The sequence below is a fragment of the Octopus bimaculoides genome, chromosome 8 (assembly GCF_046866305.1).
Source record: "Octopus bimaculoides isolate indiv1 chromosome 8, ASM4686630v1, whole genome shotgun sequence".
In the NCBI taxonomy this organism is placed as follows: Eukaryota; Metazoa; Mollusca; class Cephalopoda; order Octopoda; family Octopodidae; genus Octopus; species Octopus bimaculoides.
The window spans coordinates 40387040-40399410 of NC_142935.1; the positions used below are offsets into that span (position 1 = coordinate 40387040).

A 12371-nucleotide genomic window follows, 5' to 3' on the forward strand; every position below is an offset into this window, starting at 1 on the left:
GTAGTCACAGTGCTGCTGGCTGTGATCTTGGCAGAGATAGTCACAACATATTTAAGTAGCAGTTGGCAGCTTACCAGCCATAAAATTATCAATTTGGATACAGTTTTTACCAGCAACTCTGATACTGCTATACAGTACTATGACCAGCTTGACAAACATGCTGCCTATTAGAACTGTGATCAAGTTCACTCAGGAACTACCGTGAACTCATCAGATTTCCTTTTATCAACATCTGAGATTATTGGCCTCTCCCTGACCAACAATTTCTACCAGTGGTTCTAAACTTTTCTACCACTATGTATACTTTCTTGCTCACAGATTATCTCTTTATAGACATTTATTTGTATATATTCAATAGTACTACCTTAGGATGACTTGAGATGGGATAGGATTATTGTTATGATTAGAGTCAGAGTTTAGAGTTAGGGTTAGGGATTAGGGTTGACCACATACTAAAGTGGTACCCTATATTCACTTCTTTTCACTATATTGTAACATTTATCTTATTAGGATGTCTGTTACATGCTTCTTTTTTTTGTTATTTTTCATGTAAAAAAAAAAATGAAGCCTTATATTCTGTACACATTTTATAGTGGTTGATATAATTTGCCAAAACTAAATAAATTTTTTGACCAGACTTGAATATGAATTGATTAAGAAACATTCACTCTATTGCAAGAAAAATGTATCATGTCACAATTTTTGTTTCAGTCTGGTTGAATTTACAATCCTTCACAAGACATTTTTACCCCGCAGCCACTAACTTCAAAAGAAGTTATGAAAATGCATAAGCACTAGCTCTATTGACAAAACAAGAAAATACATAAGATATCATGTTTGATCAAAGACATTCTAACTTTAACTACACTTTTTTTTTCCTAGTTCCCAGGAACACATCAACCATGTAATTTCTCTTTTGAAGAAAGTATAAGCAGGATCTGATTTGACTAAGATTTGGTTCTATTTCTGACAGGTAAATTGGTAGATTCCTTAGATTAAGCCCTATTTTTGACAAACTGAGCATAGGACAAAACAAATGCTTTGTAATATTTCTTTTGGCATTTGGTGCTCAGAATTCAGATCTGGCAAGGGTAAACTTTGCTGTCTACCATTTGCAGAGTAGATAAACTAAGGTACCAGTCCAGGGCAATGAATTGGCACAAATGTTGGCTGAGATACCCTACAGTGTTTGTTTGTTCTGGCTCTTTGCATTCTTGCCTGGATTTAGCACCAACACCTGGTCCTTAGTAGGGTTTACTCAAGGCAAGAGTAACCTTTTTTGAGATATGGGCCACTTGAGACATAGCTCATTATCAAGCAGGCTGCACTACTAAAAATACCCAAGATAATTTTTCACGGGATGTGCCATTCAGAAAGTGCCATAGGCTGCAGTTTAGCTGTGACTGGTTTACTCAGTTGTAGGTATTTGGTTTGGGGTTATCTCCCACCTCACTGCACAAAACCTCAGAAGACTTTAAAAAAAAGGTATTATGAATGCTGTTCTTTTGTATGTGAGTAGTAAAGATTAAAGATCAAGGGAGCTCATGGAGTTTCCTTTGTTGTTCAAAATTAAGATTAACTTTATTAGTGAGTATAGCATGCATAGGATAAGCAGTTGAGCATCTGATAGACAACAACACAAAACCAATAACATTGGGAGAAAGAAAAGGTTAAAAAAGTATGAAAATGGATGAAAATTTAAAAAGAAGAGGGAAAAAGAAATTACTTTAGTGATGATTGATTGTTGCTAAACAAGTAGTCAGTGCTGTGACAAGCCAATAATCCTGAAATTTGGGGAAAGGGGATGAGCTGATTACATCAACCCTAGTGTGTAACTGGTACTTAATTTATCGACCCCGAAAGGATGAAAGGCAAAGTTGACCCCAGCAGCATTCGAGCTCAGAATGTGAAGACAGATGAAATACCGCTAAGCGTTTCGCTCCACATACTAATAATTCTGCCAGCTCACCGCCTTTGCGACAAGCCAATAATGTAGCATCCATGCCAGAGCCTGGGAACTTTTTCAGTTTTGGTAACCAGGGCTGGGAATCCCAAGTTTTTCTGCACTTATCAATTTGACTCCAGTTGTACCATTAAGTACATAAGAATGTGTAGAGCTACGTCTGGCCTGAGAGAAATGACGATCACACTAAGCGTCATTATTTAAAAAGTTATAATGAATTAATTAGATGGTTATAATACTTAGGATACCTCTATGGAGTATTGGAAGCAACCTTTTCTTAGTAAATATAGATTTAGAGGCTTAAGTAATTTAGTTTCCTGTTTATCATATGACTTAAGGGAGAACTTCATCAGTGAGTAGACCCTATTGTAGAAATCGGGTTATCCACTCAAAATTTCTTCACTCTTAACTGTGGAAAGCAGTTTTATATAAGAATCTATTTTTGTTGGAAAAAATGTCATGTTTGAAACTATTTTTTGTTGAGATATGTGAAGTTTGTTGAGGCAGCATGACTTGCAGAAAATACCAATTCTATTTTTTGGTAGATATTTAGCACCATTACTGGAATAACCATGAAATTTAATTTCACAGTTGAAGGGATAAATTTTAATGAGGGCGAAATTTTCCATGGGACCGAGGATTTCCACATCATATCATTTGACCTATTAGAAATAACAACAAAGTTACTCATGTCACACCTCACCATTTTAAGAAAAAAAAAAGGACATATCTAGATCAGGGGTTTTCAAACTTTTTGACTTGCAGACCCATTTATATTTCAGGCTTTACCCTTATAAACGCTTATGAAATTTATACATAAATATTTGCTTAAAATAACACATTTTTACATTTATTTATTTAACAGTATTTAACAAAATAGGTTTATTGTCAATTAAAAGATTTCGATCAAAAAACATATATAAAATCAAATTGCCCATAAAAAGTATTTGCTGTCCACAGACTCCCTGTCTTGTCCTTGTGGACCCCCTGTGGTCTGCGGATCACAGTTTGAAAACCCCTGATTTAGATGATAGTTTCAAATTTTGGCACAGGGCCAGCAGTTTTTGGGGAGAAGGGGCAAATCCTTTAACAGCGACCCTAGTACTTGAATAATATTTATTTTTATCGATCCCGACGGAATGAAAGGCAAGATTGACCTCATCGGAATTTTGAACTCAGAACATAAAAACGGACGAAATGCCACTAAGCATTTTGTCCGATGTGCTTGCCACCTTATGTACATATTTATATAATGCAATGCTAAGATATTCCTAAAATATGGGCTATTTACGATCATAGGGCTACTCGCTCAAAGTTGACTTGGGGGCTTAACGACAGCGACGACCACGATAGTACCATGATAATCTAAAAAGCATTATTCGTATTAGCACAAGGCTGCCGTTGAGTTGATTGAAATGAAGCCATTACATTATCTGTTAGTAAGTTTATTGACTACGCGTAGGAATCGAACTAGTAATGTGAAGAGCTGAAATGAAATGCTGAAAGGTATTCAGTCCATCATTAACTTTTCTCCTCCAACTAGGAAGCCTCTATGTGATTTACTTTATCTGCTAGAAATTGCAGTCAAGGTTTCCTTTACATCAAAGACAACTCCTCTGAGAAAGGAAGGACACATTAAGTAAACATGAGGCAAATAATTAAAGCTGAATGAAGCTAAACAACTACAAATGCATAGCTGTCATGATGCTCTGTTCCACACGTATGTTGTGTGACAGACTGTGTGCGTGTGCGTGTGTGTGTGTGTGAGAGAGAGAGAGAGAGAAAGATAGATAGCTAGATAGAGAGAATGTGGGAGAGAAAGAAAAGATAGGTAGAAAGAGAGAAAGGTAGATAGATAGATAGATAGAGAGAGAGAGAGAGAGAAAGAGATAGATAAATAGAGAGAGAGAGAGGGAGGGAGGGACAGAGGTTTCCCCATGAGATAATTAAATTAGAAATTTGACGAACCTAAACTAAACATGATTCTTATCGAAAACAAAACAATAAAAAATGCATGAATTATAAAAAAAAAAACAACCATTCTCTTCTATATAACTTTTGACATTTTCCTCGTCAGTATGAAGCAAAGAATATAGATTTAAGAATCAAATAATTGAAGGAAAAGACAACCAATACAGTAACAATCGCTTATTGTCGCGAGCTGATACGGAACCTTTTTGATAACAATAACCGGCTGGTGGCATTAAGCGGAAAATATAACAATACCTCGAACTTTTGGTGGACTCACTGATTTTTGGGGTGACTCGCGATTATAATGAGTGATTTCCATTGCGTAATGTGTGTGGATATATAACATACATATATACGTGTGTGTGTAATTGTTTTTCTAGTTAATAGTACAGAAGTATATTTTGTAATAAAAACATAATAAAACAAATTTAGGCTGGGAAAACTAAATGTACTTATACGTTTACAAGGAATAATTATTCTTCACGGAAGAAAAAAAATATTCAGCTGAAAGAACACATCTTTTAATAAAAGGATAGAGATAAAAGAAGAGACAACGATAAACAAATGGAAAATAATATAAGCCAAAAAAAAAAAAAAGTTCAAAGACCCAGAATTCCATTCCCTCTTCTCTCTCTCTCCTTCTCCTCATGCACACCATATCACACGCACGTACGCACACAGACACGCATATACACACCATAACACACGCACGTACGCACACATCATATTATACAAACACGCATACACACACACATCATATTATACAGATACACGCACGCGCGCGCGCACCGTGTTTTCCAAAGACTGCGCTTGTTTTTAGGTGCAGCCTTAAGAATAAAACAGTTGCAATAACAGACACAAGCGATTTGAATGTAATTTTGGAATACAGTGTGTGTATGTGTGCGTGTTCAGCCTTGTTATTTCTCTAGTAAAATACCATTTCGGATATATACATATTTATTATATTAAATAACCGAGGTTTAATTATAGCAGACAACCTTTTTTTCTCACTTTGGTAAGTTGTTGATTTAATATTGTTTTAATTGAAATATCATTGTTATTGTTATTTCTATAAGCCATATCCTCTGTCCACAACAAGGAACTGAGTGTGTGTATTTGATATTTCTGTCTATTTCTTTGAGATTAATATTTCTCTCTGTCTCCCTCTTTGGGATTGGTTTTTGTCTGCTACTGTGGTATGTTTTTTTTTATTTTATTTTTTTACTTCTGTGTCTGTGCGTGTATAATAATAATAATAATAATAATAATAACAATAATAGTAATTTCGGTATTTTTGTTAGTTTTCGTGCGAGTGTTTGGATGTAGTCTCAGAATGCGTATTTAGAAAGATGTCATTGTGCCTACCTATGCCTCTGTATGTGTGTGTGTATGTATTTGTTATGTTATTGTGCGCGTGTATATCTGTGTATATGTGTGTGTATGTGCATACATATATATATATATATATTATACATATATATACTAGGATGTATGTATCTATGTTATTGTCATTGTGTTATATATATATATATACTAGTGTGTATGTATCTTTATGTTATTGTGTGTGTGTGTGTCTTGTGCCAGTGTGTAAAGCATTTTATGAGAACCTTTGTCTGGTTTGATCGCATTGTGTATGACAGTGAATATTAACATGTAAAGGTTTTATGTCTGACTTGGCGGATATTGGGAGAAAGAGAAAGAGCGAAAACATTTTGTATGTGTGTGTGAACAAATATAGTTTATATCGCACTGGAGATTACCATAATTACAACGACAACAATACGCACACATATCAAAAAGAGAATGACATGATTAATATTTGGATTTCAGATTATTCCTAAAATTTTATGCTTTAAATCCTGACGAAAAACTCTTAACTATTGTCATTGTCAGATGTGCTGGTAGTTTATTATTCCATATTGAGGGCTACTCTATTTGTACAGTGTATATGTTTATGTTTATCTATTTATCGATAGATAGATAGATGCGTGTGTGTATATATGTATAAGCGTGTGTGTTTATATAGATGTATAAGCGCGTGCGTGTATATATATATATATATATATGCGTGTGTATATATAAATTTGTGTGTATATATATATATATATATATATATATATATATATATATATATATACACATACACACACATATCTATATATATAGAGAGAGAGAAAGAGAGAGAGAGATAAGCGTGTTTGTGTGTATATAAATCTATAAGCGTGTGTGTGTATATATGTATAAAGCGTGTGTTTGTGTATGTATACACACACACATACACATAGATATATATATATATATATATATGGGCGTTTTGCAAAATCTTTCTAGAATGACCTCTTGTATAATAGAATTTACAGTTTTTCACCCCTTCTCTCCCTCCTCCCAAAACACTAATAGAAATATCCACTAAATAATTTTTAAACTAATTTAAAAACTGTGTACATGTGTTAGGAATGTCAACCCAGACATAGACGAACTTAATAATACAAATAATGTCTGAGTGATGCTGTAGTATTTTTATCTTGAGCCGCGAATGTATATATACGTATATATATATATTTCAAAATTTGTTAAGTCACTGTATACACGCTTGCTCGGATATTTATTATACATCATCCATCCGTATATAATGTCTTTTATAACAAACATATTTTGGTAATTCCCTTTGTTCTGTATCTTTTTACTTCATAAAGTATTGGATGGAATAGAACCTTGTAAATTTCTTTGCCTATGTAATACCTTAATTTTCTTTTGTTTTGTGATGGTTTTGTTATCTACTTTTAGCTTTAAATTGCGTTAATTTATAGAAGAATTAATGACATTTCTTGAATTTTTGCAATTTGGTATAATTATATTATAACTGCTGTAATTCAGAATGTTTCGATCAAAGGCAATAGATTTTTATAACTTTACAGAACAGATTAAGAAACAACAGTGTAATGCTTAGAGTATGTATGTATGTATGTATGTATGTATGTCGAACATACGGATGTATGTATGTATGTATATGTGTATGTACAGATGTGTGTGTGTATGTTTGTATTTACGGATGTATGTATCTGTCTGTGTATGTGTGTGTGTATGTCTGGCTTTAATTACAATTATTTCACTACACTTCAATACTTTATCAAAGATCTTTCAAGTAATAGGATGTATTAAAACAATTTCGTTTTAAGGTATCTCTTGTTTAATACAAGTAATATCGACTCGGTACTGTTAGCGTATTGAGTACTTTTTCGAGTTACACTCTAATCGATCTATAATCGATATGTAACGATCACTCACACACATACATACATACATACATGTTCGTACACATACATGAATACCCGTACATACATATATACATACAAACACAGGTTCATGCATATATATGTTCATACGTACAGATACATACTGGTTCATTTATACATACATACAGTGTAATTGTAAAGAAGCTTATCTGTTCTTTTCACATTCACACAAATTGATTAGTAAAAAAAAAAAGGCAATTTAAAAATTTTTTATTTTTAATACCCTCTCTGTTTCTCTGATATGAAAAATTCTACGTGAGCGAACATACAAATGTTGACAGAAGATAATGTAACAAACAACAGACTCAACGTTTGCCTGTCTTGTTGCAAATATGCGTGTATAATATATAACAGAGAGTGTATAGTTGATGTATTAATAAAGCATGTTCACTGGGGATGTTGTGAGCTATTCCTTCCTTGTAGTATAATGGCATTAATTTTTTTTCACAGACGATACGATATACATAAATCCGGCTGAGCAAAAATGAAAAAACTATATAAAAATGCTAAGTGGTTTACTATCGTGTTTAAACAGTTCTTCCTCTCCAGTTATCAATGGTGCGTCAATTATGACTAGGAAGCGGGGTTAGAGTTAGGGGTTAGTTGTTGTTGCCTGTTTAGCTGTTTAACCCTAGGTCACCCCTACCCAAATAGACATATAAAGGTATGCCTTCTACTCGTCTAGTCTGTTTGCATTGTTCTATTTATTCTCGTGGCTGTCTTAGTATATTATAAACTCCCTGGCAAATCAATACACTGAACCCTAGAGTTTTTATTTATTGACATACAGAGCTGAACATCTGACCCTGTACCTGATACCCCTACCCCACGGCAAATGCCTAGCTTTCCCACGTTTTAATATGGCACTGTATATTTTCCCGTTTTCTTGTTTTAAATTTTAATTTTTGATGGCTCAGTATGATTTGAGAAAGATTAGATGGTGATTTCTAGCTAACCGAGCGACCACGTCGAGTCTCTCTCGTTCTCTTAGCGTGGGAATTCTTTAAGGTAATGATTATTTGTCAAATGTTAGCTCTACATTATGTTTGTCTTTTCTCTAAGAGAATTCTTCTTTAGTTTGGATCGGTCTCAACTCTGATCCATCAGACTTATATTATAAAAAGTGTTAGAGCTGCATTGTCCCATCTCACCCCATTCAGACATAGTGTATCGAGGGGTACACTATTCAGTGTGTCCTTTCTTGAAGCTACCCAGGTGTGATTTGAATGAGATTTAGCTGCTATTTTCCAGCATGTCTAGTGACCATGTGGAGGTTTTTCCCCCTCGTTAGTTCTTCTTACATGAGTGGCTAGTGTATGTAGGAGTTCACTGATAGCAGATCATGCAGAATATTGGCAACATTACGCTGTGTATAAACACTGAAGTGGTATTTCTCGGAGCAGTAAACTAGCATTAAAAGACATTCTTTAATCGCTTTTCGTAACAGTGTACCTTAGAGTAATAATATATAACTTCCACAGCCAGTCGATAAACACCTAACGAAAACGTTTTCAATTGACTGTAAACCCTCTTTACCTTTCGACCAAATAAAACATACATCAAACAATTGTCAACTGCGGTATTAAAATTTAGTACTCCTATAAAGCATCCTCGATATCTATGGAATTATATAATAGCAATGTTCTGTTCAGAACAAGAAACTGAAAATGCCGTGTTTAAAGGTTGTCTGCTTGTGTGAGAGGAGTCTTAACAATGCGATATTCTACCAATTAGTAAACCTGAGGGCTGCTATTGTCACAAAACGCTAACTTGATTCTTCTTTGCTAACAATCTGCAGCCGGGTGCAGCAGTGTACAACAGACACAGCCAGGAACCCGCCACCATTAAATCCTACTGACGCTGATCCCGCCCCTACCCCGCATGCACATAACGGTTGATAGTTGCCACCCCGTTGTAAAAATTTGTGAAATGAAAATAAAATATAAAGTACATCCGCTTGAGATATTAAGCATCACGTCTGTTTTTATATTTCTGTCTCTGCCTCTGTCTGTCTGTCTCTCTTTCTGCCTTTTTATTTGGATTTCTGGTTGTCATCTGCCAGTCTCTCTCTGTCTTTTCTCTTTCATACTATCTTTGTGTGTGTGTGCATATATATACACACACACACACACACACACACACACACACATGTATATATATATATATATATATATATATATATATATATATATATATATATATATAGGCATGTATAATACATCAGGATCTTTGTTTTCTTAGCTTGTATATGTATATCCATTTATATATTTGTGGTAGTTTAGCCCTTGGTTAATTACTGATCGAGTAGAACTTATGACGGGAACCATTCCAGCTTTGATCCTCTGTTTCCTCTTAAGGGATTTAATACAGCATTATCAAATGTGTATGCTTCCTTGTTTAAGACAGTTATATGAACTGAGGGTGATTTAGCTGCTGTTTCTAGCAAGTGCAGCGACTGCGTATAGGTTCCTTTTCTTTTTTGTATGTAGATGTGTGTGTGTGTGTGTGTGTGTGTGTGTGTGTGTGTGTGTTATAATTGTGTGCTTGTGCACTTGCAGAGTTGGCACTCCCCAAGTTATAGAAGCTAGCTTTTTTGGTTGGTTTCCTCTAAGCATTGTACTACTTAATAACATGATGTCAATAGCCAACACAGAGGTCTCTATGTGGTTGTTTAACCTGCTAAAAATAGCTGCCAAATTTCCTTCTGCTTATGCTTTGAAATTTTAAACAGGGAAGCAACAGATTGGATAAAGTTGTTCTACATGTAGCTGTAAAAAGTTGTCCTGGCTGGATAGTGAATCCTTGATGAGAGATCTACTGGCTGAGAGTTAACATGGCAGCTAAACAAAATTATCATTAGCATCTACTCTTATGTTAACAGTGTTATTGGGAAAGGAATGAATGTCTCACACTTGTAATCAAGAAACTCTAGAAACAATGGTGGCTCTTAACAATCATCATCATCATCATAATCATCATCATCATTTAATGTCTGTGTTCCATGCTGGCACAGGTTGGATGGTTTGACAGAAGCTGACCAACTAGAGAGCTCTGTACCAGGCTCCAATTGTCTGTTTTGGCATGGTTTCTACAGCTGGATGCTCTTTTGTATGTCAACCACTTTACAAAGTGTACCTTGGGGATTTTTACGTGGCACCAGCACCAGTGCTTTGTATGTAGCACCAGCATAAGTGCACTTTATGTTTCACCAACACAGGTATTTTTTATTTTTTTGTTTTTTTTTTTAATCAGTTCTTGCTTAATCAACCTATAACCAAAGGCATTCTGGTCATGACCTTCCCATCTTGTCTTCAGACTTTTGTGTTTTGAACTACATTATCCAATGTGTATGTTAAAAACAGTAAAGTGTGATTTGAGTAGAAATTTAGCTTGTATTTCTAGCAAGACAATTGGTCATGTAGAGGTTCCTTCCGTTCTTGTTTTTATTTTATCAGCTGAGAACTTAACCATTTTACAGTATACATCCTTTATGATTTCTTTTCTCATGAGGCAAATTGGTGGAATTGTTAGAGTATTGAACAAAATGCCTTGTGTAGTTTGTTTCTACCTGTTTACATTCTGAGTTCAAACCCTGCTATGTCAACTTTTTTTTTCATTTTTCTAGAGTTGATAGATAAAGTCTAGTTGGTAGAATCGTTAGAGCATCAGGTAAAATGCCTTGCAGTATTTGCTCTGACCTTTTACTATCCAACTGTCCATATAAATATGTCAAATGTGTCTTTTGTATCTCACCTGCAAGATGGCGATGTTTCCTTGTCAAAAATACTTGACAGCAGAGAACCTACCTTTATTTTCTCTCACAAAAATTCTATGACCAGTAAGTACATAGCTCTTGTCAAAAAAGTCACCAGGTGGTTCTTTGACCTAGACCACAATGAAGATTTGGTTGTTGTTGTTGTTGTTGTTTAACCCAAAGTCTGTCTTGAGTGTGATGTCAAGCTGAACTATGTACAAAAACTTCTTAATTGCGACCATCCTATATTTGATTCAGGTTACATTATCTAAAACATTCTACTTTTTAAGATTATAAGGAAAGGTGTAGTTTAATAGAAATTTAGCTGTTATTTCTAGCCGACTGAGCAACCATGTAGAGCAGTGGTTCTTAACTGGGGTCCATATGGCCCCTGTAGGCCCATATAATATTTGGGGGTGGGGGTCCGTGTAACAATAGTAGATTGTGGTTTCACAATAATTTTTTTGAGGGCCCCTGAAAAAATTTTGCTTTAGATGTACATATTGCAAGAAACATCTACCTTTCTTTCTCTAATGTTTTATATACTTCAACCTAGATAAGTTAATGAGTGATAAACAAAATGGGAATTTTGAAAAAAGTTTCTACGAAACTAGTTTTTGTACATCATATGGAGATGGGGCTCCACCAGAATAAAAAAAAATAATCAAAGGGATCCACAGGTAAAAAATGGTTGAGAACCCCTGATGCAGAGTCTCCTTTGTTAGCTTGGTTTGTCTTGTTGGTTCAGCTTCTATTTGGTTTACAATAATAGTGATTTTTGTATTGGATACATAATATCTCTTGTAACAAACAGCTTGTCACAATACTTGATCATGGAGACAAGAATATGGTATACTATTTATTTATTTATTGCATAATTAAACAGCTACAGTAATATTCTAGATATAGAAATAATAAAAGGGTGCCTAAGTTCACTTTGCAACTACATGGTTGAGATTTGCTCCTAGGGTGCATGCAGTACTGTAGGCAAGTGTCTTCAATTCTAGTACTGGTTTGGTCAAACCCTTTGTAAGTGTGGTAGGACCATTCTTTTTCTTATTGAGTGAGGAATTTAATCTGCCACCTAATTTAACAATCACCAAAATGTTGAGTGCCTTTAGCAAGTTTAAGGATATCTTTCTCCTTTTCTTCTACCAGTCTAGAAGCCCTGATAAAAGATATTCCTTGTTACTATTATTCCTCTTTTGACTCAAGCATTAAATAAAACCCTCCATGGTAGAAAACTAATCTTGGCTAGCTATTTGAATTGTTGAACATTTAACTGATAACTTTTATATCTAGAGAGGCAGTTTTTAAAACTTTTATGTCTATAAATTATATCTTATTTATTATTTAAACAATTTTGTATTTCTACACTAATTGGTGT

General features: G+C 34.5%; 1 protein-coding gene across 8 annotated transcripts in view; it reads left to right on the forward strand.

Moving 5' to 3' along the window:
- LOC106884438 (guanine nucleotide-binding protein subunit gamma-1) overlaps window positions 1-12371 on the forward strand; it is a 303773-nt gene that overhangs the window by 145938 nt on the left and 145464 nt on the right. For 3 of the 8 annotated variants that reach the window (XM_089356366.1, XM_089356364.1, XM_089356368.1), the window contains exon 1: window positions 2660-4949. The exons of 3 other annotated variants lie outside the window; for them this stretch is intronic. The gene's annotated coding sequence lies outside the window, so the exon portion shown is untranslated. Of the gene's footprint in view, window positions 1-2659; window positions 4950-5049; window positions 5131-12371 lie in introns of those variants that run through there. 2 more of the 8 variants (XM_089356365.1, XM_089356369.1) reach the window with 1 other exon arrangement.